The sequence below is a fragment of the Aulostomus chinensis genome, chromosome 1 (genome assembly GCF_037954235.1).
Source record: "Aulostomus chinensis isolate RoL2024-O1b breed Wild chromosome 1, RoL_Achi_v1.0, whole genome shotgun sequence".
Lineage (NCBI taxonomy): Eukaryota > Metazoa > Chordata > Actinopteri > Syngnathiformes > Aulostomidae > Aulostomus > Aulostomus chinensis.
The window spans coordinates 28,585,463-28,612,866 of record NC_141320.1 but is presented as its reverse complement, the minus strand read 5'-3'; the positions used below and the strand labels follow the sequence as shown (position 1 = coordinate 28,612,866).

General features: G+C 41.6%; 2 non-coding genes across 2 annotated transcripts; both read left to right on the top strand.

Annotated features, from left to right (window-relative positions):
* The first annotated feature begins 17,840 nt into the window (after positions 1-17,840).
* On the top strand, positions 17,841-17,912 carry trnaa-ugc (transfer RNA alanine (anticodon UGC)). The gene has a single exon. It is a non-coding gene; the product is annotated as a tRNA-Ala (tRNA).
* Positions 17,913-21,783: 3,871 nt separating this feature from the next.
* On the top strand, positions 21,784-21,855 carry trnaa-agc (transfer RNA alanine (anticodon AGC)). The gene has a single exon. It is a non-coding gene; the product is annotated as a tRNA-Ala (tRNA).
* The last annotated feature ends 5,549 nt before the right edge of the window (positions 21,856-27,404 follow it).

Below are 27,404 nucleotides of genomic sequence, written 5' to 3'. Positions count from 1 at the left end.
AGTTGCTACTTCCCTAAGAAATGATGCTACAATGATGTAGTGAGGTTTGCTACGAACCTCAAAATGATGTTGACAGTGATGTCGTGAGAGTTGCTACTAACCTAAGAAATGATGCTACAGTGATGTGATGAGAGTTGCTAATCATCTCAAAATGATGCTAAGATGATGTAATGAGAGTTTCTAGTAACCTACGAAATGATGCTAAAGTGATGTGGTGAGAGTTGGTATAAATTTCAAAAAATGCTAAAGTGATGTAATGAGAGTTGCTACTAATGTCAAAATGATTCTAAAGTGATGTAATGAGAGTTGCTACTAACCTAAAAATGATGTTGACAGTAATGTAGACTTTCTGTTGACCTCAAAATGAAGCTACAGTGATGCAGTAAGAGTTGCTACGAACCTCAAAATGATGCAGGGTGACTTTGTGGAAAGTCTTGCACTCCCAACACATTCATTCTCACTAATGCAGTGACAGGTCAGAGCCAAGGGAGCCTCCATGTCCACAGATGTCCACATGGCAGCTGGACTTCCTTTTTCACTCCTTCCCGTTCCTCCTGGTACTTTTTGGCCACCGTTTGTTTGATGGTCTGAAAATGACACCCAGAGTAAATCAATACATTGAAATTAAAGATGAAATAAACTGGAGATATCAACGACTGCTTTAGATCATTTCCACACAAACCTTTCTGGTTGGCAAACATATGAGGCTCAAGGACCTGAACCAGTTCCCTGAACCCTTCCCTCTCAACAGTGCTGAGGGGCTGGCAGTCCTTCAGGATGAAATTCAGCAGAGCCTCATCCAGCATCTGCTTCCTGGAAGCTGGATGGTTAAAGATGAAGGAGAGAAGAAATGAAGAGGAATTAATGATCAATGAAGCAACTGTGAGTCAGTTGGAGAGTGGCTGTATACCTGAGTTCATCCTGGTGGATCTGGGACTTCATTCTCATGCCTGGCCCCATCATGCCTCAGCACTGAAGAGGTGCTTTTGTTGAGATGAGACGCTTCTGTCCAACAAATGCGACATTCAACCTGCAGAAAAGAACATGAGTGCTCAGCTAAAAGTTCCTTTCTTCATGGTGACTGGTGTTTCTTAGTCTTAGACCACCAGGTTTCCAATGAGGTGTATCGGATACGTTGTTGTGTGCCGCTGAAATCCGTCCAATTCCGGCGTTGTTTCCTCATGAAATGTGTTTGCCTTAAAGCTCATTAAAGTGTTGAACCACAATATCGTTCACCATAACTGAGTCAACTTCAAGATAACCTACTTCTACATTCCAGTCCCGGCTGCTCCTGTTCTGCTGCAGTCCAGAAAACAACAACCCGATACAATTGGCGCTCCTTCCCACAGCTCCGGCCCGGATCCGCATGGTTCCGCTGACTGACTGTGAGACGCGCTCCCTCCAGGGTGGCACAGCCCGATGGGGGTCCTTATCTGGCACGGGGGCGTAAAACAGGTGCGACTGACAAGCCTGGTTTATTCTGCGTCGAGGGAACGCGTTGCTCTGCAATACACCGCCAAGCCGCTAGGGGGTGTGGCTTTGTCTTTGTATTGTTTACGGGGCTCTTGTCGGATTCCTTGGTTTTCTTCCGGTCACAGACAACAATTGTTGGCCATTTGTCAGTCTTTGTAGTGCCGCGAAGAGGAGTTGTAGAGGTGGTCGTACTTGAGCACCTCCTCGATAATCCTCTCTTCGGCTTGGTCTTTTTTTTCTTGGAGCTTTTACCACAGAAACTTTGAAAATGGCGGTGTTGTGCTGCGACTGAACCGGAAAAAACGTTCTGAGCGGACCAATCACAGTCCTCGACGGTGACGTCACCACGCGTCGACGCGATGAGTAAGCAGGATTTTTTTGGAGGCGCGTTTCAGGCTACGGCGTACGGTCTGCGTCGACGGCGTAGGTACGAATACTACTCGACACAGAAGCATAAATCAGGCTTAAATCAGGCTTTATAGTCCAACAGGAAGTTAGCATGTCAGGGATGAGACACCCTCATAGTCCAACAGGAAGTTAGCATGTCAGGGATGAGACACCCTCATAGTCCAAAAGGAAGTTAGCATGTCAGGGATGAGACACCCTTATCGTCCAACAGGAAGTTAGCATGTCAGGGATGAGACACGCTTATCGTCCAACAGGAAGTTAGCATGTCAGGGATGAGACACGCTTATCGTCCAACAGGAAGTTAGCATGTCAGGGATGAGACACGCTTATCGTCCAACAGGAAGTTAGCATGTCAGGGATGAGACACCCTGATAGTCCAACAGGAAGTTAGCATCTCCATGGTTCCCTTGACCAGAAGCCAGTGGGATCGTTCCATTCTGACATCTTGATTGACATTTGTCCTTCTCTTAGCTAAATAGCTGGCAATCATTTGAAAAAAACCTTGATTTACTTTTTGTATTTTGATCTTCAGCTCATTTGCATACTTTTGTTAAAATTCTCCCCTTTTTGTCTTTTTTTTCTGCTGTTTTTAGCACAAAGTCCACCTGGTGCCTAAAGACCAGTTCAGCATGGACTACGTTGAACCTTCAGTCTGCTGCATCAGCACCCATGGACGGTTCCCCCCTGACAGGAGGATTCTGGTGAGGAACATTAGTGGGACAGCGCTCTTGTAAGAACGGTTCTGATCCACCTTCCCTCCCCCTGTAGCTCCTCCTGTGTCCCCTCAGCGCTCTTGTTAGAACGGTTCTGATCCACCTTCCCTCCCCCTGTAGCTCCTCCTGTGTCCCCTCAGCGCTCTTGTTAGAACGGTTCTGATCCACCTTCCCTCCCCCTGTAGCTCCTCCTGTGTCCCCTCAGCGCTCTTGTTAGAACGGTTCTGATCCACCTTCCCTCCCCCTGTAGCTCCTCCTGTGTCCCCTCAGGCTCTTGTTAGAACGGTTCTGATCCACCTTCCCTCCCCCTGTAGCTCCTCCTGTGTCCCCTCAGCGCTCTTGTTAGAAGGGTTCTGATCCACCTTCCCTCCCCCTGTAGCTCCTCCTGTGTCCCCTCAGCGCTCTTGTTACAAGGGTTCTGATCCACCTTCCCTCCCCCTGTAGCTCCTCCTGTGTCCCCTCAGCGCTCTTGTTAGAAGGGTTCTGATCCACCTTCCCTCCCCCTGTAGCTCCTCCTGTGTCCCCTCAGCGCTCTTGTTAGAAGGGTTCTGATCCACCTTCCCTCCCCCTGTAGCTCCTCCTGTGTCCCCTCAGCGCTCTTGTGAGAATGGTTCTGATCCACCTTCCCTCCCCCTGTAGCTCCTCCTGTGTCCCCTCAGGTTTCCAAACTCCCTCCCACTGGCTGGTGCTGAAGGAGGGCCAGAGCTCCTCCTACAGGAGCCCATCCTAGCCTCCCCCGCTGCAGCTCCTCCACTGACCTCCCACCAGAGAGATGAGCCCCCTGGTTCAGAGGTGACAGACCACCTCTGGGAGCAGACAACAGAGACCACATCAGGCTGGACTCCGTGCAGGTACGGAGGCTGACGGCTGCTGAGTGAGTGAGTTTACGACGCTCCCACCACTGCTGCTGGATTGATTTAACACATCTGGAATATTTAGATTCATTCTGGGTCAACATCTGCATCTGTTGAAGTCCTCAGTCTCCATGCAGGTGGTGTTGTTCCAGATAAAAGGTCTCAATAACAGCATCACTCCAGCTGAAACCATTCCAAAGAAGGCTAAGTGGAGCTGGCATATCAGCCCCCAATGGAAGCCTGCTGCTGCTGCCAAGCTCTCCATGTCATCATGGAAAAGTTGATTGTTCAACTCAATGTTTTTCCCATTGGGAGGAGATTTGTTGTTCCACCATGAAGTCTTTTCTGGTGATGAGTTTGTGTGTTGTAGTAGCATGAAGATATCTTGTTATCATGATCAACTCCTCTGGCCTGGTGGAAGAACGCTGCTGTGTTTGGATTCAGACGAGTCAAATCTGAACCAGGGACTTGTAGTTTTATCCTCGGTCTCTGGACTCATAAAATGGAGACCGGCCCAGTTTGACACTTTTGAACTCCTTCATGATGTTCAAATCTCATGACTGAGATTCGTGATTGGAAACATCGGCGGTTCAGGAAAGAAAACATGTACCATTGAACATCGCTCTCATCCTTCATTCATTTTTGAATTCATTAACAATTCTTCCGACAATTCTTTCACTATTATCACTGTTAGCATCATTTTGAGTTCATTAACAATTAAGGGGGCTCAGGTCCTCCTCACCTGCAGGTTCCTGCAGGCAGAGCCCTGTGGTGGTAGGTTTCCTGCTCCTCTGCTGGACTGATACCCTCTCCCTTTCCCCACACGTATCTGCTGTTTCTACTCTGTGCCTCCTTCTCCTCTGTCAGGCCTGGACTTCTTCCTTCTGTCTCTCCAGGATCACGTCCTGGTGGTGCCTGAGAGCAGCTCCAGCTCCAGCTCCCTGAACCAAGAACCACTGGAGAAATCTGACCACTTCATCAGCAACTGTGGCCTCAACAGCTTTCATGTCAAGTCGGTGTCTCTCAGCCTGAGTTGGTCCATGTTCTGTATCCCTGAATGTTCTAGAGGAACTAAACTGGGCCTGACTGGGACGCTTCTGTCTGCTCAGATTTGGGTTGTGAATGCATTCAGATGTCATTTACAAGCATTGGAACTAAAGACCTGAGCCTCAAGAATATTTAGTTCTTGATTTACTTTCTCTTGCAGGGTTTCACTTTGTGCAAATTTTCTTTTTAAGATCTTTGTTTTTTGTTGTCCTTCCATTTAGCAAGTTTGGCTAAGAACCGTTTCCCCACTAAACTAATTTTCCTAAAATGTCTCGCTAACGTTTCCTTTTTCTCTGTCGTCCCTCCTGTCCTTGGTCTCCATTCTGTCTCAGCTCAGTTGTGTCTCTTGGGCTCTCTTCAACAACGGCGCCCTGCCTTGTGCCTGCCATGAGGTTGGAGCTGAGAGTGACACCTGCGAGTCATTTGGTGGTCGGTGCCGCTGCAGGCCCCACGTGATTGGCCAAGATTGCTCCATGTGGGCCGCGGGTTGCTGGGGATTCCTCACTGCAGACGTGAGTGTCAGATTGGATGAATGATGAGTAACAAGGGCTTTTAATGATGAGTGAGAGGACGGACCAAACCAACCTGTCCAACCATCAGAGGACAGTTTGTTGTTCTAGTTTCAACTCTTACTACATTTCTGTAAGCATCATTTCGAGGTTATTAGCAGCTCTTACTACATTACCGTCAGCACCATTTTGAGGTTACTCACATCTCTAACCACATGACTGTCAGAATCACTTTGAGTTTATTCGAAACTTTCACTACATTACTGTTAGCATCATTTTGAGTTCATTAGCAATTCTTACTCCATCACTGTTGCGTCATTTTTAGGTTCGTTGCAACTCTAACTACATGACTGTCAGCATCACTTGTGGTTATTCAAAACTTTCACTACATTACTGTTAGCATCATTTTGAGTTCATTAGCAATTCTTCCTCCATCACTGTAGCATTATTTTGAGGTTATCAGCAGCTCTTACTACATTACTGTCAGCATCATTTTTAGGTTACTTGCAACTTTCACTACATTACTGTTAGCATCATTTCCAGTTCATTAGCAATTCTTACTACATCACTGTCCCATCATTTCAGATCATAAGCAATTCTTACTACATCACTGTCACATCATTTTGAAGTTCGTAGTAACTCTTACTACATTACTGTTGCATTGTTTTAAGGTTCGTAGCAACTCTTCCTACATGACTGTCAGTACACTTTGAGTTTATTGGCAACTTTCACTACATTACTGTTACCATCATTTTGAGTTCATTAGCAATTCTTACGACATCATTGTCGCATCATTTTGAGATCATGAGCAATTCTTCCGACATCACGGTCAGCATCATTTTTAGGTTGCTCGCAACTCAAACCACATGACTGTCAGCATCACTTTGAGGTTATTCGAAACTTTCACTACATTACTGTTAGCATCATTTTGAGTTTATTTGCAATTCTTACTCCATCACTGTCGCATCATTTTGAGGTTCGTTGCAACTCTTACAACATGTCTGTCAGCATCACTTTGAGTTTGTTCGAAACTTTCACTACATTACTGTTAGCATCATTTTGAGTTTATTAGCAATTCTTACTAAATCACTGTCGCATCATTTTGAGATCTTTAGCAATTCATCTGACATCACTGTCGCAATATTTTTAGGTTTCTTAGCAACTTTTTCTACATTACTGTCGCATTATTTTGAGGTTCGTAGCAACTCCTACCACATGACCGTCAGCATCACTTTGAGGTTATTCGAAACTTTCACTCCATTACTGTTAGCATCATTTTGAGTTCATTAGCAATTCTTACTAAATCACTATAGCATCATTTTGAGATCATTTGCAATTCTTCTGACATCACTGTCGCATTATTTTTTAGGTTCGTAGCAACTCTTACTACATGACTGTCAGCATCGCTTTGAGTTTATTCGAAACTTTCACTCCATTAATGTTAGCATCATTTTGAGTTCATTAGCAATTCTTACGAAATCACTGTCGCATCATTTTGAGATCATTAGCAATTCTTCTGACATCACTGTCGCATTATTTTGAGGTTTGTAGCAACTCTTACTACATGACTGTCAGCATCACTTTGAGGTTGTTCGAAACACTTACTACATTACTGTAAGCATCACTGAGTTGATTAGCAACTATCAATACATTACTGTTAGCATCGTTTTGAGTTCAATAGCAATTCTTACGACATCACTGTCAGCATCATTTTTTATTTACTCGCAACTCAAACTACATGACTGTCAGCATCACTTTGAGGTTATTCGAAACTTTCACTCCATTACTGTTAGCATCATTTTGAGTTCATTAGCAATTCTTACGACATCACTGTCGCATCATTTTCAGATCATTAGCAATTCTTCCGACATCACTGTCGCATTATTTTGAGGTTCGTAGAAACTCTTTCTACATGACTGTCAGCATCACTTTGAGTTTATTCGAAACGTTCACTCCATTACTGTTAGCATCATTTTGAGTTCATTTGCAATTCGTACTAAATCACTGTCGCATCATTTTGAGATCTTTAGCAATTCTTCTGACATAACTGTCGCATTATTTTGAGTTACGTAGCAACTCTTACAACACTACTGTCAGCATCACTTTGAGGTTATTCAAAACTTTCACTCCATAACTGTTAGCATCATTTTGAGTTCATTCGTAATTCTTACGACATCACAGTAGCATTAAATTGAGTTCATTCGCAACTCTTACTACATAACTGTCAGCATCACTTTGAAGTTGTTCGAAACACTTACTCCATTACTGTAAGCATCACTGAGTTTATTAGCAACTTTTACTACATGACTGTCAGCATCACTTTGAGGTTGTTCGAAACTCTTACTACATTACTGTAAGCATCACTGAGTTTATTTGCAACTATCACTACATTACTGTTAGCATCATCTTGAGTTCATTAGCAATTCTTACTACATGACTGTCGCAATATTTTGAGGTTCGTATTAACTCTTACTACATGACTGTCAGCATCAATTTGAGGTTATTCGAAACTTTCACTCCATTAATGTTAGCATCATTTTGAGTTCATTAGCAATTCTTACTTAATCACTGTAGCATCATTTTGAGATCATTAGCAATTCTTCTGACATCACTGTCGCATTTTTTTGAGGTTCGTAGCAACTCCTACTACATTACTGTCAGCATCACTTTGAGGTTGTTCGAAACTCTTGCTACATTACTGTAAGCATCACTGAGTTTATTAGCAACTATCACTACATTACTGTTAGCATCATCTTGAGTTCATTAGCAGTTCTTACTTAATCACTGTCGCATCATTTTGAGATCTTTAGCAATTCTTCTGACATCACTGTCGCATCATTTTGAGATCATTCGCAATTCTTCCGACATCACTGTCGCATTATTTTGAGGTTCGTAGAAACTCTTACTACATGACTGTCAGCATCACTTTGAGTTTATTCGAAACGTTCACTCCATGACTGTTAGCATCATTTTGAATTCATTAGCAATTCTTACTAAATCACTGTCGCATCATTTTGAGATCTTTAGCAATTCTTCTGACATAACCGTCGCATTATTTTGAGGTTTGTAGCAACTCTTACTACATGACTGTCAGCATCACATTGAGGTTGTTCGAAACGTTCACTCCATTACTGTTAGCATCATTTTGAGTTCATTAGCAGTTCTTACTACATCACTGTCGCATCATTTTGAGTTCATTAGCAATTCTTACGACATCACAGTAGCATTAAATTGAGTTCATTAGCAACTCTTACTACATTACTGTCAGCATCACTTTGAAGTTGTTCGAAACACTTACTACATTACTGTAAGCATCACTGAGTTTATTCGCAACTCAAACCACATGACTGTCAGCATCACTTTGAGGTTATTCGAAACTTTCACTCCATTAATGTTAGCATCATTTTGAGTTCATTTGCAATTCGTACTAAATCACTGTCGCATCATTTTGAGATCTTTAGCAATTCTTCTGACATAACTGTCGCATTATTTTGATTTACGTAGCAACTCTTACAACACTACTGTCAGCATCACTTTGAGGTTATTCAAAACTTTCACTCCATTACTGTTAGCATCATTTTGAGTTCATTAGCAATTCTTACTAAATCACTGTCGCATCATTTTGAGATCATTAGCAATTCTTCTGACATCACTGTCGCGTTATTTTGAGGTTTGTAGCAACTCTTACTACATGACTGTCAGCATCACTTTGAGGTTGTTCGAAACTCTTACTACATTACTGTAAGCATCACTGAGTTGATTAGCAACTATCAATACATTACTGTTAGCATCGTTTTGAGTTCAATAGCAATTCTTACGACATCACTGTCAGCATCATTTTTTATTTACTCGCAACTCAAACCACATGACTGTCAGCATCACTTTGAGGTTATTCGAAACTTTCACTCCATTACTTTTAGCATCATTTTGAGTTCATTAGCAATTCTTACTACATCACTGTCGCATCATTTTCAGATCATTAGCAATTCTTCCGACATCACTGTCGCATTATTTTGAGGTTCGTAGAAGCTCTTACTACATGACTGTCAGCATCACTTTGAGTTTATTCGAAACGTTCACTCCATTACTGTTAGCATCATTTTGAGTTCATTCGCAATTCTTACTAAATCACTGTCGCATCATTTTGAGGTCTTTAGCAATTCTTCTGACATAACTGTCGCATTATTTTGAGGTACGTAGCAATTCTTACTACACTACTGTCAGCATCACTTTAAAGGTTATTCAAAACTTTCACTCCATAACTGTTAGCATCATTTTGAGTTCATTAGCAATTCTTACGACATCACAGTAGCATTAAATTGAGTTCATTAGCAACTCTTACTACATGACTGTCAGCATCACTTTGAAGTTGTTCGAAACACTTACTACATTACTGTAAGCATCACTGAGTTTATTAGCAACTTTTACTACATGACTGTCAGCATCACTTTGAGGTTGTTCGAAACTCTTACTACATTACTGTAAGCATCAATGAGTTTATTAGCAACTATCACTACATTACTGTTAGCATCATCTTGAGTTCATTAGCAATTCTTCCGACATCACTGTCGCATCATTTTGATATCATTAGCAATTCTTCCGACATCACTGTCGCAATATTTTGAGGTTCGTATTAACTCTTACTACATGACTGTCAGCATCACTTTGAGGTTATTCGAAACTTTCACTCCATTAATGTTAGCATCATTTTGAGTTTATTAGCAATTCTTTCTAAATCACTGTCGCATCATTTTGAGATCTTTAGCAATTCTTCTGACATTACTGTCGCATTATTTTGAGGTTCGAAGCAACTCTTACTACATGACTGTCAGCATCACTTTGAGGTATTTCGAAACACTTAGTACATTACTGCAAGCATCACTGAGTTGATTAGCAACTATCACTACATTACTGTTAGCATCATCTTGAGTTCATTAGAAATTCTTCCGACATCACTGTCGCAATATTTTGAGGTTCGTAGCAACTTTTACTACATTACTGTCGCATTATTTTTTAGGTTCGTAGCAACTTTTACTACATGACTGTCAGCATCACTTTGAGGTTATTCGAAACTTTCACTCCATTAATGTTAGCATCATTTTGAGTTCATTAGCAATTCTTACTAAATCACTGTAGCATCATTTTGAGATCATTAGCAATTCTTCTGACATCACTGTCGCATTATTTTGAGGTTTGTAGCAACTCTTACTACATGACTGTCAGCATCACTTTGAGGTTGTTCGAAACTCTTACTACATTACTGTAAGCATCACTGAGTTGATTAGCAAATATCACTACATTACTGTTAGCATCGTTTTGAGTTCAATAGCAATTCTTATGACATCACTGTCAGCATAATTTTTTATTTACTCGCAACTCAAACCACATGACTGTCAGCATCACTTTGAGGTTATTCGAAACTTTCACTCCATGACTGTTAGCATCATTTTGAGTTCATTAGCAATTCTGACTACATCACTGTCGCATCATTTTGAGATCATTAGCAATTCTTGCGACATCACTGTCGCATTATTTTGAGGTTCGTAGAAACTCTTACTACATGACTGTCAGCATCACTTTGAGTTTATTCGAAACGTTCACTCCATTACTGTTAGCATCATTTTGAGTTCATTAGCAATTCTTATTAAATCACTGTCGCATCATTTTGAGATCTTTAGAAATTCTTCTGACATAACTGTCGCATTATTTTGAGGTTCGTAGCAACTCTTACCAAATGACTGTCAGCATCACTTTGAGGTTATTCCAAACTTTCACTCCATTACTTTTAGCATCATTTTGAGTTCATTAGCAATTCTTACTACATCACTGTCGCATCATTTTGAGATCATTAGCAATTATTCCGACATCACTGTCGCATTATTATGAGGTTCGGAGCAACACTTACTACATGACTGTAAGCATCACTTTGAGGTTATTCGAAAGTTTCACTCCATTACTGTTAGCATCATTTTGAGTTTATTAGCAATTCTTATTACATCACTGCGCATCATTTTGAGATCATTCGCAATTCTTCCGACATCACTGTCGAAATATTTTGAGGTTCGTAGCAACTCTTACTACATTATTGTTGCATTATTTTAAGGTTCGTAGCAACTCTTACTACATTACTGTCAGCATCACTTTGAGTTTATTAGCAAATATCACTACATTACTGTTAGCATCATTTTGAGTTGTTGAGCAATTCTCACGACATCACTGTAGCATTAAATTAAGTTCATTAGCAACTCTTACTAAATGACTGTCAGCATCACTTTGAGCTTGTTAGAAACTCTTACTACATTACTGTAAGCATCATTGAGTTTCTTAGCAACTATCACTACATTACTGTTAGCATCATCTTGAGTTCATTAGCGATTCTTCCGACATCACTGTCACAATATTTTGAGGTTCGTAGCAACTTTTACTACATTACTGTCGCGTTATTTTGAGGTTCGTAGCAACACTTAGTACATGACTGTCAGCATCACTTTGAGGTTGTTTGAAACACTTACCACATTACTGTAAGCATCACTGAATTTATTAGCAACTATCACTACGTTACTGTTAGCATCTTTTTGAGTTCATGAGCAATTCTTACGACATCACTGTAGCATTATTTTGAGGTTATTAGGAACTCTTCCTACATTACTGTCAGCATCATTTTTAGGTTACTCACAACTCCAACCACATGACTGTCAACATCACTTTGAGGTTATTCAAAACTTTCACAACATCACTTTTGGCATCATTTTGAGTTCATTAGCAATTCTTACTACATCACTGTCGCATCATTTTGAGATCATTAGCAATTCTTCCGACATCACTGTCGCATTATTTTTAGGTTGGTAGCAACTCTTACTACATTACTGTTGCATTCTTTTAAGGTTCATAGCAACTCTTACCACATGACTGTCATCATCACTTTAAGTTTATTAGCAACTATCACTACATGACAGTCAGCATCATTTTGAGTTTATTAGCAATTCTTACGATATCACTGTCGCATCATTTTGAGATCATTACCAATTCTTTTGACATCACTTTCGCATTATTTTGATATTCGTAGCAACTCATACTACATTACTGTTGCCTTATTTTAAGGTTCGGAGTAACTCTTACTAAATCACTGTAGCATCAATTTGAGATTTTTAGCAACTCTTACTACATTACTGTAGCATCATTTTGAGGTTCGTAGCAACTCTCACTACATTACTGACAGCATCATTTTGAGGTTAGTAGCAACTCTTACTACATCACTGTAGCATCATTTTGAGATTTTTTGCAACTCTTACTACATCACTGTAGCATCATTTTGAGGATAGTAGCAACTCTCACTACATGACTGTCAGCATTATTTTAAGGTTTTAAGCAACTCTCACGACATTAGTGTCAGCATCCTTTTTTAGCATAGTAGCAACTCTCATTACATCACTGTAGCATCATTTCTTAGGTTAGTAGCAACTCTCATTACATCACTTTCGCATCATTTTGAGGTTAGTAGCAACTCTCACTACATCACAGTCAGCATCATTTTGAGCATAGAAGCAACTCTCACTACATCACTGTAGCATCATTTCTTAGCTTCGTAGCAACTCTCATTACATCACTTAAGCATCATTTTCAGGTTCGCAGCAACTCTCACTACATCACTGTCGCATCATTTCTTAGGTTAGTAGTAACTCTCATTACATCACTGTCGCATCATTTTTAATTTCATAGCAACTGTCACAACAAAAATGTAAGCATCATTTTGAGGTTTTTAGCAACTCACTACATGACTGTAGCATCATTTTGAGGTTAGTAGAAACTCTCATTACATCACTGTCAGCATCATTTTGAGTTCATTAGCAATTCTTACGACATCACCGTAGAATTATTTTGAGTTCATTAGCAATTCTTACGACATCACCGTAGAATTATTTTGAGTTCATTAGCAATTCTTACGACATCACCGTAGCATTATTTTGAGGTGATTAATAACTCTTACTACATTACTGTCAATATCATTTTAAGGTTACTCGCAACTCTAATCACATGACTGTCAGCATCACTTTGAGGTTATTCGAAACTTTCACTAAATTACTGTTAGCATCATTTTGAGTTCATTAGCAATTCTTACTCCATCACTGTCGCATCATTTTGAGATCATTAGCAATTCTTCCGACATCACTGTCGCATTATTTTGAGGTTCGTAGCAACTCTTACTACATTACTGTCAGCATCATTTTTAGCTTACTCACAACTCGAACCACATGACTGTCAACATCACTTTGAGGTTATTCGAAACTTTCACTCCATTACTGTTAGCATCATTTTGAGTTCATTACCAATTCTTACTACATCACTGTCGCATCGTTTTGAGATAATTAGCAATTCTTCGGACATCACTGTCGCATTATTTGGAGGTTTGTAGCAACTCTTACTACATTACTATTGCATTGTTTTGAGGTCAGTAGGAACTCTTACTACATGACTGTCAGCATCACTGTGAGGTTGTTCGAAACTCTTACTACATTGCTGTAAGCATCACTGAGTTTATTAGCAACTATCACTACATTACTATTAGCATCTTTTTGAGTTCATTAGCAATTCTTACTACATCACTGTCGCATCATTTTGAGATCATTAGCAATTCTTCCGACATCACTGTCGCATTATTTTGAGGTTGGTAGCAACTCTTACTACATTACTGTTGCATTATTTTAAGGTTCGTAACAACTCTTACTACATTACTGTCAGCATCACTTTGAGTTTGTTCGAAACACTTACTAGATTACTGTCATCATCACTTTAAGTTTATTAGCAACTATCACTACATTACTGTTAGCATCATTTTGAGTTCATTAGCAATTCTTCTGACATCACTGTCACTTTATTTTTAGGTTCGTAGCAGCTCTTACTACATTACTGTAAGCATCACTTTGAGGTTATTCGAAACTTTCACTACATTACAGTTAGCATCATTTTGAGTTCATTTCAATTATTACTACGTCACTGTCGCATCATTTTGAGATCATTAGCAATTCTTCCGACATCACTGTTGCATTATTTGGAGGTTCGTAGCAACTCTTACTACATTACTATTGCATAATTTGGAGGTAAGTATCAACTCTTACTACATTACTGTCAGCATCACTCTGAGTTTATAGCAACTATCATGACATTACTGTTAGCATCATTTTGAGTTTATTAGCAATTCTTCTGACATCACTGTCGCATTATTTTTATATTCGTAGCAACTCTTACTACATTACTGTTGCCTTATTTTAAGGTTCGGAGCAACTCTTAATACATGACTGTCAGCATCACTTTGAGGTTGTTCGAAACACTTACTACATTACTGTAAGGTTACTCGCAACTCTAACCACATTACTGTCAGCATCATTTTGAGATTTTAAGAAACTCTCACCACATCACTGGAGCATCATTTTGAGGTTCGTAGCAACTCTTACTACATCACTGTAGCATCAATTTGAGATTTTTAGCAACTCTTACTACAGTACTGTAGCATAATTTTGAGGTTCGTAGCAACTCTCACTACATTACTGACAGCATCATTTTCAGGTTAGTAGCAACTCTTACTACATCACTGTAGCATCATTTTGAGATTTTTTGCAACTCTTACTACATCACTGTAGCATCATTCTGAGGATAGTAGCAACTCTCACTACATGACTGTCAGCATTATTTTAAGGTTTTAAGCAACTCTCACTACATTCGTGTCAGCATCCTTTTTTAGCATAGTAGCAACTCTCATTACATCACTGTAGCATCATTTCTTAGGTTAGAAGCAACTCTCATTACATCACTTTAGCATCATTTTGAGGTTAGTAGCAACTCTCACTACATCACAGTCAGCATCATTTTGAGCATAGAAGCAACTCTCACTTCATCACTGTAGCATCATTTCTTAGCTTCGTAGCAACTCTCATTACATCACTTTAGCATCATTTTCAGGTTAGCAGCAACTCTCACTACATCACTGTAGCATCATTTCTTAGGTTAGTAGCAACTCTCACTACATCACTATCGTATCATTTTTAATTTCATAGCAACTGTCACAACAAAAATGTAAGCATCATTTTGAGGTTTTTAGCAACTCACTACATGACTGTAAAACTGACCGTTACCATTGAGATGGGAACAGAAAACTCAAATGGAAGCTCAAAAGGGGACTTAGCTCCAATGGTAGAGCGCTAGCTTAGCATGTGAGAGGTAGAGGGATCCATGCCCTCCTTCTCAGAATACTTCAGCTTGTTCTGTTGATCAGAGGAGCTGCTGGGTGATGAATGCTGATGTTTGTCCACTGCTGTGATAAAGTGTCCCCTGTTACTGAGATGTGGATGAACACCTGCTCAGGTCAAAGCTGCAATGAAGTCAAGTCATCACCCTGTAAAGCACCAAATAACAACAAAAGTTACACTTTACAAGAAGAACAGGTCCAGTTCAACACTCCCTAAATGAATTTACACCCAACAATTCCCACGGACGCTTATTAAGTTCTATCTTTGATCAAATATAAGAAATGTAAAATAATTCAACATTGATTGCATTTCCCTCCTTTCTTTGGTGCCCTCAGACTTTCTGAGAACTGTAGGAGGAACTGCTCTCTTTTCTGTGTTTGTTCTGCTCAATGGAGGAAGGAACGGAGCTCTAAGTTTTCCAGTTCCTACATCAGTGAATGGACTTTCTGTGCTGCAAGGAGCCAAAGCTACTAAGGAGGATTACAGAGTTTGTCCTTGCAGGAGTCAGTGACTTAATAGAGTCTAACTAAGGGTTGAACCTGAATGAGACAGTCACCCTTCAACATGGGGCCATGGCAGAGTGAACCAAGAACACTACAATGGGGGTGAGAGTGGAGCCATGATGGATTCACAGTTCATCACCTCCACCATCATGTGGACCACCTGATCACCTCTCCCTCAACCTCTAAATAACTCATTCCCTGACCGGGAATCGAACCCAGGCCGCGGCGGTGAGAGCGCCCAAACCCATCCTTGACCCACTCAGACACAGTCACCCATTCAAGCTGGGCCTGGTACCACACTGCTGTACAGACAGAGAGAAAGAAGACACACGGGATCCTTTGAAGAAAATGCATTAAAGACAGGAAGCCCCATCACATTGTCAGTGTTTCAGTGACTGGCATTGTGAAGAGACTGAGACAAAGTCAGTTATGAATGGAGGGCTGAGTTGGAGCAGAGGGGGGCAGGATCCTGGGGGTGCACTGGTTTTAGGAGGCTGAGGTGTCTGGTGGTCTTGGTGGACCCTCTGCATCTCAAGCTGAGACCACAGAGTCCTGTGTTCTTGAGTCATTGTCATTAGTATAGACAATGACTCAAGAACACATTGTCTATAGTATAGACAATGTGTTCTTGAGTCATTGTCTATAGTATAGACACTGAAGTCACTAGTCACTGAAACACTGACAATGTGATGGGGCTTCCTGTCTTTATTACATTTTCTTCAAAGGATCCCGTGTGTCTTCTTTCTCTCTGTCTGTACTTGAGTGTGGTACCAGGCCCAGCTTGAACGGGTGACTGTGTCTGAGTGGGTCGAGGCTGGGCTGCAGGTATTGGGAGGTTAGAACCCATCTGTGAGGCTCCAGGTGGAGCGATCACCTGTGAGGGTCCAGGGACAGCAGGAAGCTGCACAGATGGTAAAGACATGGAGGGGAGACAGGTGGTGCTGGAGCAGTGACAGGAAGTGTCTAGCATTTTGGTTCATCCTATGAGATGACGTGAGGTTGTGGTTTTGCCTCCAGCCTCACCTCCTCATCAGTGTTCAAAAGGTTCAAAGGTGAAAAAATGGGATTCAACCAAACAGCTGGAATGAAGAGTTGGTAACACTTGCAGAGCTGCAGGGAGCTGGACAGGTCTCACCATGGGGGGATTTGTCCCACAGATCCTGCTGAAGTGGCTCCTCCTCCTGAGACCTGCAATGCTGGCTGGACCTTTGGAAAAAGAACACAACAAATCTTCATAAACATTTACTTCAGCAGGAACACACAAGAAGGTGGGACTGGTTCCTTTTTCATGTTCACTATTTTGTCGTCTTGGTTCATGTTTTGGTTGTCAAAGTTAATTCTGAATATTTGTGGAAAGTTCGCCTGCCTTTACTTGTACCAATACTTCCTTTAGTAACAAATTAAAAAGCTCAAGCTAAACTTCAGTCAGGACAACCATTCTTTCTCATTCTTCGGCCTCTGTTTTATGTCCATGACCATCCTGTCTGTCACCTTTTGTGATGGAGACATCAGTTGATGACATCAGCAACGGTCCTCAACCTAACTGCCTCTGCCAGAAGTGAGCTGTCATCTGTCTCAGGGGACACAGTCGGGTGGACCGGGGCGGATGAGGGCCTGCTGCTTCCTTGAAATATTTCTAAATATTTCAGTTGCAACTGTATAGTGATGATGGCTCAGTTTAGAGCTGTCAATCAATGTTAATAATTGATCTTAGCATCTGGAGATTATTTTAGGAACACAAATACTTTTACTTCATTCTGAGGATGAGCAGACGTTCAATATAATTCTCATTTCCTGGTCAAAGACTCCTGCTAGTCAGAGAGGATCTGGGCTGGATTGGAAAGCTTCTGAGAGGAAAACCTTCACTCTGGACTGGACTGAGAACGGAGCAGCCTCAGCTTCCTGGAGCCTGACTTGCCTCTGTGGTCTAAGGTTGTGAGGGCTGACATCACAGTGAAACTACTGAGATCACAGAGCCTTTGAGATCACAGGCTGACTTCCTTTTTATCCCTAAAATTAAGAATAATAATTAAAAAATGTTGTTTCTACATTTGTGTTGGTGCATCAGTTAAACAGTGTCTCTACCAGAGGGGATGTAGCTCAGTGGTAGAGCGCATGCTTTGCATGTATGAGGCCCCGGGTTCAATCTCCGGCATCTCCAGCTGGTCCTTTGGAGCCTTCATCTTACCAGCTAAATTGATCCTTAAATGTGACAACAGTTGATAACAAACTACCAGAAGAGAAACCAGTCTGTTGCATATCAAAGTATTTGTAGCTGCGTCAGTGTGACTGTGAGCCTTCATAGCCAGCATGAAGGAGCTGGTTTTATCTTTGGAGGGGAAATCCCACACACAGCTGCTCTCAGTTCCAAATGTGTGTGTCCTCACTCCTCCGTCCTCCTGCTGCCCTCAGAATACAGACACAATTCAACCTGGCAAGTTTGGAGCAGAGAAGTGCTCCTGAAGAGATGCTGGCTGTTCTTACCTGGAACCTCAAGATGAAACTGCTTCCACAGATTGGAAATGAATCTGATGTTGACTTTTGGACAAATCACCTGTTCATCAGTTCATCATCACTTCCATCCATTTCTACTGCTTATCTTGTTATAGAGAGGAGTCTATCTGTTGTGTGACTGAGGTAGTTACTGTGAGCTGCTGCATGTCTCAGTGTGTGTGTGGGGGGGGGGCTGTGTGTGACTGGTCGGCTGCCAAGGATTATTGATGAGATCAATCATGATCAGCTCAGAGATCACGGCACAGAAGAAGGAGACTTTTTGATTTTTGGGGGTTCAGTTTCTAAGTCAGACACATCATCACAATTTGAAGTTTTCCTCCAGTAAAAAACAAAACAACACAAAACCAAACAAAAACATGATTTGACTTTTGATGTCTACATTTTTTGGAAATTGTGAGTCCAACAAGCAGGAGGCCGTTTGAGCTTGGAAACTGTGAAGCATCACCAGTAACTGCTGGTTAATTTACAGTTGTTTCCTCCAAAAAGTTTAAAATGAACTCAATGCTGAATCCCTCGTCGTCATCACTGAGCTGCAGAACTGGTCCATGCAGGAGGCTGAGCAGGTCTTCCTCTCTGGTCCAGTGTCTCAGCACAGGTCAGAGTAGAGAATTAAAACATGAACACAAATCTTTATCAGCTATTTACTGATATCAGTGACTACCTTCAAGTAAGAGTGTTAGTGAATGGACCCTTTTTAAAGTTTATGTTATAATGTTTGAAAAATGATGCTCACAAAAACACAATAAAAGTGTTTGTGCTAAAATGATTCCAGTAGATTTTATTGCCATTTTAAGAGTTCAAGCGTATTTTGATGACATTGTTTGATTTCATGACTCACAGTTACTTTAGCAGGACCATCGTGACTTGAAATCGTCCTCATCATCCCATATCGACCCTCAACCCCTCACACAGAACCAGGAGCCCTCAACTGAAGGAACCTTTAAAACTGAGAAGTTGGACAGAAAGCAGTATTTTGGTGGAACGAACCTTTAAAACTATAAATTAGAAAGTATTTTGGTGGAATGAACCTTTAAAACTATAAATTAGAAAGTATTTTGGTGGAACGAACCTTTAAAACTATAAATTAGAAAGTATTTTGGTGGAACGAACCTTTAAAACTATAAATTAGAAAGTATTTTGGTGGAATGAACCTTTAAAACTATAAATTAGAAAGTATTTTGGTAGAATGAACCTTTAAAACTATAAATTATAAAGTATTTTGGTGGAATGAACCTTTAAAACTATAAATTATAAAGTATTTTGGAGGAATTGGAATAAACCTTTTATACAGTAGTTAGAAATTAAAGGACAGGAAGTAGTATTTTGGTGGAATAAACCTTTAATACTACAGTTAGAAAGTAGTATTTTGCTATAATCTAATTCGATAGGTGGCGCTGTCACCAAAAACCAAAAGTCCAACAAATGCATTTTATCATCCAATTCAGTAGGTGGTGGACCCAGCAGGAGCCACTGAACACAACTCTGACATCATCAGGCTTCTTCCCAGCAGCTTGGTGCTCCAGAAGGAAGAATCCAGACCATCGCTACATCATCAGAGTGAACACCAGCTGATGTTGACCAGTTTAACAAGCCTTTGACTGCTAAATGACATCCAAGCTCAGATTCTCTTGTCCTGGTAGAACAAGTCAATGTTGAAGAAGATGAGAGCACCAGTCTCTTTCATCCAATGCTGGAACAGCGTTAGACTGAAGGTTAAAGGCAAGTTTTTAACTGAAGAAGCTTCTTGGACCTCTAAACTTCTTAACTCTCTTTCTCCAAGAACTGCGCCTGGACGACGGCCGTTTCCAGCGATACTTCAGGCTGACGAGGTTCCTGTTCGATGACCTGTTTGTGAGGATCGGTGCCAGGATATCAAGGTCCAACACCAACTCCAGGCTCCAGGACCGTTGACATGACTTCCCTGACGCCAGGGGAATCTCAACGCTGACAGGCTCTCTGGACTCCTTGTCATGAGAATTTGTCACAAAAGTTGAATACTTTCAAATGCATGAATACGCGTCACTCACGTTGCCGGCGAGTACACACACCAGTTCAGCTCTCTACATGGACTTTACATGTGAACTTGTTGCACGAAAATTTGTGTCACGATTGATGTGAACACGCCTTCAGACTGTGAGGGCTGACATCACAGTGAAATGACAGAGATCACAGAGCCTTTGAGATCACAGGCTCAGTTACGTCCAGTTGACCAGATTTTACTTCGCTTCGATCTACGATGACCTGGATGAATGAGAACCTACACAGACATCTTGCCGAACACTATGGGAAGGACATCCTTAGTGTGGTGCGGGAATGCGAAAGGACTGCAAGGAAAATCGCAGACTACAGGAACCATCTACGTTCCAACCTCCGATGCCGCCAACACAACCTCATTCCCACTAGCCTACTACTAGGATCCACCGTGAGGGGCCACAGGGCCAGCAAGATTTTGGAACGGGCACAAAATCAGCTTCTCAACGAGAGAGTGAGACAGGTCCATTTCACCATTGAGGGACTAAAGACCAAGCTAGATCACCTTAATCAAGAGTTATCGCCATTTTTGCCACCCGCCATCTTGGACAAGGTCACCTCCTTCGTTGGGACAGCCCAACTATCTCAACATCAGAAGAGCAAGGAGAGGCAGAAAAGGACATTCGCTCGCCTCCAGTCTCGCCTCGACCGGGAACGAGAAGCAGAAGGCCCAACCCCAGCGGACTCACAGGACAGGTGGATAAGGAACTTATCCAACAGGGAGCTCACCAGTCCTGAGAAACGCGTCCTTGCCAAAGGAATGAACTTTGCTGTCACCCCGAAACATCTCCCGACGGTGGACCTCATCACTGCCACAGAATCCGCCATCAAGAAGAACAACCTCTCCACCACAAAAGCAGATGAACTACGACTCAAGGCCACAGCGGCCCTCTCCGAAGCGAAGGTCCCCTCTGCCAACCTCTCGGTCCAGGAAAGGAAGGCCTTGAATGCACTGAGCAAAGATGAGAACATCACCATCCCTCCGGCTGACAAAGGAAGATGCATGGTGGTCCTTGACACAACTGACTACCAGGACAAGATCAGTTCTCTTCTCAGTGACATTCACACATATGAGACCTTAAAACGCGACTGAGTTGCTGCTGCCAGCACAGTCCATTAGCATCTGAGTGGTCGGTGAAACTCCCTAACGACCACCCCTGAAACTCCCTGACACCGCACAACGTCTGTCGTTTGGGGAGGCCAGGTGAGTCTCGGGAGGGTCGTTTCCACCACATTAGCACTGACCACTCCCACATAGGTTTATAAGCTGGAGTTTCCACACTCTTCACTAGAACTGAAGAAGCCTCTCGGATGAGAGGTGAAACGTCTTCAAGATAAACTTACGTCCATTTGACCAGATTTTACTTCGCTTCGATCTACGATGACCTGGATGAATGAGAACCTACACAGACATCCCTAAAATGAAGAAAATAAATGTTGTGTCTGTGTTTGTGTTCCTGCATCAGTTAAACAGTGACTCTACCAGAGGGGGTGTAGCTCAGTGGTAGAGCGCATGCTGAGCATGTATGAGGCCCTGGGTTCAATCCCTGGCATCTCCAGCTGGTCCTTTGTAGCCTTCATCTTGTCAGCTAAAGTGATCCTTAAATGTGACAACAGTCGATTCACTATCAGAAGACATCTTCTCCATGTTCAAGTTGGGCGAACTTTCCACAAATATTCAAAATTACTTTTGAAAATGAAAACATAGATCAAACCTGCCCTGTCAATCACCCACAATGGGCGGGTCATCCCACTCCCTATCAGGTTCCCCACTCCGTGACCCTCTCCCTATCAGGACTAGAAATCCATTGGGGTCTCCCTGCTCAGGTAGGAGTCCTGCCCACGACGTGAAGCTGTTGATGTTCTAGAGGAGACAACATCTGATCTTTGTTAGATCCACCAGTCAAAGGTTTTCTTTAAAGGCTGTAGCAGCTGAGAATGAGGGAGAGAGAGAATTAATAACCATCTTAGTGAGGACATTTTGAAAAATGATGACATTTTATTGACTTGTAGCACTGCAAAAATCATCTCCCCTCCAAAAACCCTCTTCTCCAACTCTGTACTCAAGTTGTCTCCTCATCAGGCACCACAGGATCCAGGACGTTCAGTCAAAAAATCATTAGTGATTTTAAAAATGTCCATCAAACACAAAATAAGACTTCAAACAGGTTTACAACTTTATTTGATGTTGACACATTTTGTCCACTTTGCCTCCACACTGTCCTTCATCACAGCATTTAACATCAGGACTGCTCCCAGATCAGCTCCATGACCTCATCCCTGCACCAGAGTACCGCTCAAGTTCATCAAGGATGGCCAACATGAGAGGGTCTAGATTCACCTCCATCTTTGGAGGCTGTTGAATTTCCTCCTGAGGACCGTCAGGCTGTTTCCTTACTTTGCTGTGACCCAACAGCAGACAGCAACAAGGACTGTGGTGCACTTGGTAAAATCACCATCTGGAGTCTGGACCAAGATGCTGATGTGATCCTTTGATGAGTTTAGAATCAGTCTGAGATCAAAGACTGGAGCAGGAATTCAATGCACAGAACCCAGAGATCAAAGACAGAATTCAGACATCAAACACAGAATTCAACGATCAATCAATTTGAGGAACCAGCATCTCATGTGAAGATGCTTCTGAACTCATGAAGTGAAATCCTAACAAATAGAGATGAATGAGTCCAACTGGGACTGGCGACCTGTCCAGGGTGTACCCCGCCTCTTGCCCGTAGATGCTGGGATAGGCTCCAGCCCCCCCGCGACCCTTAATAGTAAGGAATAAGCGGAAGATGACGATGGATGATGGATGGAGTCCAACTGGACCTGAACAGGAGAGAAATAAAGGAGTTGTTATGTAATTGTTATTGATTTCCAGGCCAGGTGAGGGTTGGATTTTGTTCGTCCATGTTGAAGTGAACTGACAGTGGGACTGAGGACCTGGGCTGAAGTCCAGCTCACTGCTGGTTTAATAAAACCACCTGATTGTTTTTCCTATCAGCTCTGATCTGATGGAAGAAACAAAAAGCCAAACTTCATTCGTCCGTGTCCAAACTCCACGTCTGTTGATGTGCAGCACTCCAGTTATTTGTTTCTTTCCAGACAGAAGCAGGTTGGTGGAGGAATAAAACCTCAACAGTGAACAAACAGCAATGAGAGAAGTGAACCCTGCACTCAGAGAAGTTGTGTCTGCACTCGCCAACCAGGAAACGCGTCTATCTTCTGTGTGACTGGGGCAGCTGCTGTGAGCTGCGTTTCTCAGCTGTGTGGGGGCGGGACTCTGTGTGCCCCGGCTCAACCACGAGACCTCTGTGTACACTGTCAAGACAAAAAAACTATAAAAAAACGGTAAAAAGTCTGGCAGCAGAGTTTCCAGACGAATACCGTCAAATTACAGTGATGAACTGTTCCACAAAATTACATGGAATAACCTCAACCTCATTAACCTCAACCTCATTATTTATGCAAGTGCATGAGTTGACGGAGATCAGTTGCAGTTGTTTATCTGGCAACCTCATTTAACTACTACTCGGTGATTGGCTGCCCTCACTGTCACTGAAAAGAAAGTACTCCCACTTTCTCGGCTAACTGTCGCCAGTGCTAAGTGTGACGGCTACTGTCAATTGACAACATTCCATATCATACAACAACATTCGTAAGATAAGATACCAAGTAGCCACGGCCCATTCGCAGATCCAGCCGTATATGCAGCGGCGGGGTGACCGTCGGGACAACTGGGAGTTTTCCTGGTGGCCTGGCCCCTTGGTAGCCTGCCTGGCTGGCGAGATTCCTTCCCCCTCAAGCCAGGCCAGGCCAGCTAGCGACAGACAGCGCAGATAAAACAAAGGTGTCAATTGTATCGAGGCCATTCCTTCAATCAATCTGCTCAGTCACTGCTGCTGCTGCAGGCTCCAGTTGCGACACAAGAGCGCTGCACTCACTCGGCTCGCTCGCATAATCGCCCCCCCCCCCGAAATATGTCAAAGGGGTGTGTGTGAGTGGGGGGGGGGCACTGACTGAACTGTGACGTAACACTTCAGCCAAAATCGCATTGGTCCATTTTCCCACGGCGATTCAAAAAAGGGGAGATCCTTCAAACAGAGGTTATGACACTGCCTCACACTTGGTGTGTGTTCCCCACAGCTGGGGGACGTTGAAGAAACACCAAAAACACAAAAACAATGATTTTCATTCTAGGTGCCCTTTAATTGTTGATAAATGTGAATTAAACTGCAGGAAAAAAGGCCCATCACGTAAAAACACATGAAGAACAAGGACCTTTCAGGTTCTTCTCTAAGTTCAGGGCTCTTACTGGTTCATGTATGAAACAAACCAGTCTATGAGCAGGAATTTCCCATTAAAAAGTTCATTTGACAGTGGAAAAGCAAGCATAGTGCATTAAAATTGCCAAGTTTAAGGTCAATCACTGTCAATTGAAGCTATTTAGTTGTTACTTTATGAAACTGAGCCAACTTTCTACAGTGATTTCCTGTTAGATTCTGGTTTCTCCAAGTATAAAAACTACAACAATGTATAAACACAGAATCTGTACTTTGAACAATAGAGAATTTCTACATATTTACAGTATTACTCCATCACTTTAGAGGATTGGAATGTAAAATAATCATTGGACAATGGAAATCATTTATCCTTTAACGAAACAACTTCAGTGCAGAGTTGATAACTGCACTTCAAAATTTGAACTGGTGTCCACATCAATGTGGAATTTGAGGAGGCCACAGCCACCAAATTTCCCAGAGTTCTTGACTATTTGCAGTCTCTTCCCTTGGAGAAGTCAAGTGGAACTAATTGACAAGGAGCAGAAATCCAAGCTGCTGGTGGACCACGTGGTGCTGTGTTGATGCTACTTTCACACTCAAAGGGGATCGTGCAGGAATGTTCCACACGGTTGACCAAACTTCCATTGCAGAAGAGATTCAGGCAGTTCCACCCACGCCATGCATCCTTGTATGCTGTAAGTGTGAGGCAATACAATACAGTATGTTTCAGTGACATACATTGAGACAGAAGACCTGGGTTTATTGGGTGATGTTTATTGACATGCCAATTGGATTGTGGTGCCAATATGGCTGACTTGGTCGGTGTAAATCTTATCATAAATGAACAAAGTACACACAAATGTTCAAATTACTTTTCTAGACTTTAGTCCCCAAAGGAATTTCAGGCACCTGAAAGTGACTTTCATAAATCTGTGTGTCTGTGTACAGTACATGTCCCAAAAATGGAAAATAAAATTATTGGTCCCCAATCTCAAGGATAAAATTACGCTACAGTGATGTAGTGAGAGTTGCTAAAAACCTCAAAATGATGCTACAGTGATGTAGTGAGAGTTTCTACTAAACTTAAAATAATGCAACAGTATTGTAGTAAGAGTTGCTACGAACCTCAAAATAATGCGACAGTCATGTAGTGAGAGTTGCTACTAACCTCAAAATAATGCGACAGTGATGTCGGAAGAATTGCTAATGATCTCCAAATGATGCTACAGTGATGTAGTAAGAATTGCTAATGAACTCAAAATGATGCTCACAGTAATGTAGTAATAGTTGCTAATAAACTCAGTGATGCTGAATGTAATGTAGTAAGAGTTGATAAAAAACCGAAAAATGCGACAGTGATGTGGGAAGAATTGCTAATGATCTCAAAATGATGCGACAGTGCTGTAGTAAGAATTGCTAATAAACTCAAAATGATGCTAACAGTAATGGAGTGATAGTTGCTAATAAACTCAGTGATGCTGATAGTAATGTAGTGAGGGTTGCAACAAACCTTAAAATAATGACACAGTAATGTGGTAAGAGTTGCTACGAACCTAAAAATAATGCGACAGTGATGTCAGAAGAATTGCTAATGATCTCAAAATGAGGTGACAGTGATATTCTTAAGACTTGCGAATAAACTCAAAATGGTACTGACGGTAATGTAGTGATAGTTGCTAATAAACTCAGTGATGCTTACAGTAATGTAGTAAGTGTTTCGAACAACCTCAAAGTGATGCTGACAGTCATGTAGTAAGAGTTGCTACGAACCTCAAAATAATGCGACAGTGATGTCGGAAGAATTGCTAAAGCTCTCAAAATGATGCGACAGTGATGTAATAAGAATTGATACCAATCTCAAAATAATGCAACAGTGACGTCGTAAGAATTGCTAATGAACTAAAAATGAGGCTAAAAGTAATGTAGTGATAGTTGCTAATAAACTCAGGGATGCTTACAGTAATGTAGAAAGTGTTTACAACAACCTCAAAGTGATGCTGACAGTCACGTAGTAAGAGTTGGTACGAACCTTAAAATAATGCAACAATAATGTAGTAAGAGTTGCTACGAATATCAAAATAATGCGACAGTGATGTCAGAAGAATTGCTAATGAACTCAAAATGATGGTAACAGTAATGTAGTGAAAGTTTTGAATAACCTAAAAGTGATGTTGACACTCATGCGGTTAGAGTTGCGAGTAACCTAAAAATGATGCTGACAGGAATATAGTAAGAGTTGCTAATAACCTCAAAATAATGCGACAGTGATGTCTTAAGAATTGCTAATGATCTCAAAATGATGCTAACAGTAATGGAGTGAAAGTTTCGAATAACCTCAAAGTGATGCTGAAAGTCATGTAGTAAGGGTTGCTACGAACCTCAAAATAATGCGAAAGTGACATCGGAAGAATTGGTAATGATCTCTAAATGATGCTACAGTGATGTCGTAAGAATTGCGAATGACCTCAAAATGATGCGACAGTGATGTCGTAAGAATTGCTAATGAACTCAGTGATGCTTACAATAATGTAGAAAGTGTTTCTAACAACCTCAAAGTGATGCTGACAGTGATGTCGTAAGAGTTGCTACTAAACTCAAAATAATGCAACAGTAATGTAGTAAGAGTTGCTACGAACCTCGAAAAATGCGAAAGTGATGTCAGAAGAATTGCTCATGATCTCAAAATGATGCGACAGTGATGTAGTAAGAATTGTTAATGAACTCAAAATGATGCTAACAGTAATGTAGTGAAAGTTTCGAATAACCTCAAAGTGATGCTGACAGTCATGTGGTTAGAGTTGCGAGTAACCTAAAAATGATGCTGACAG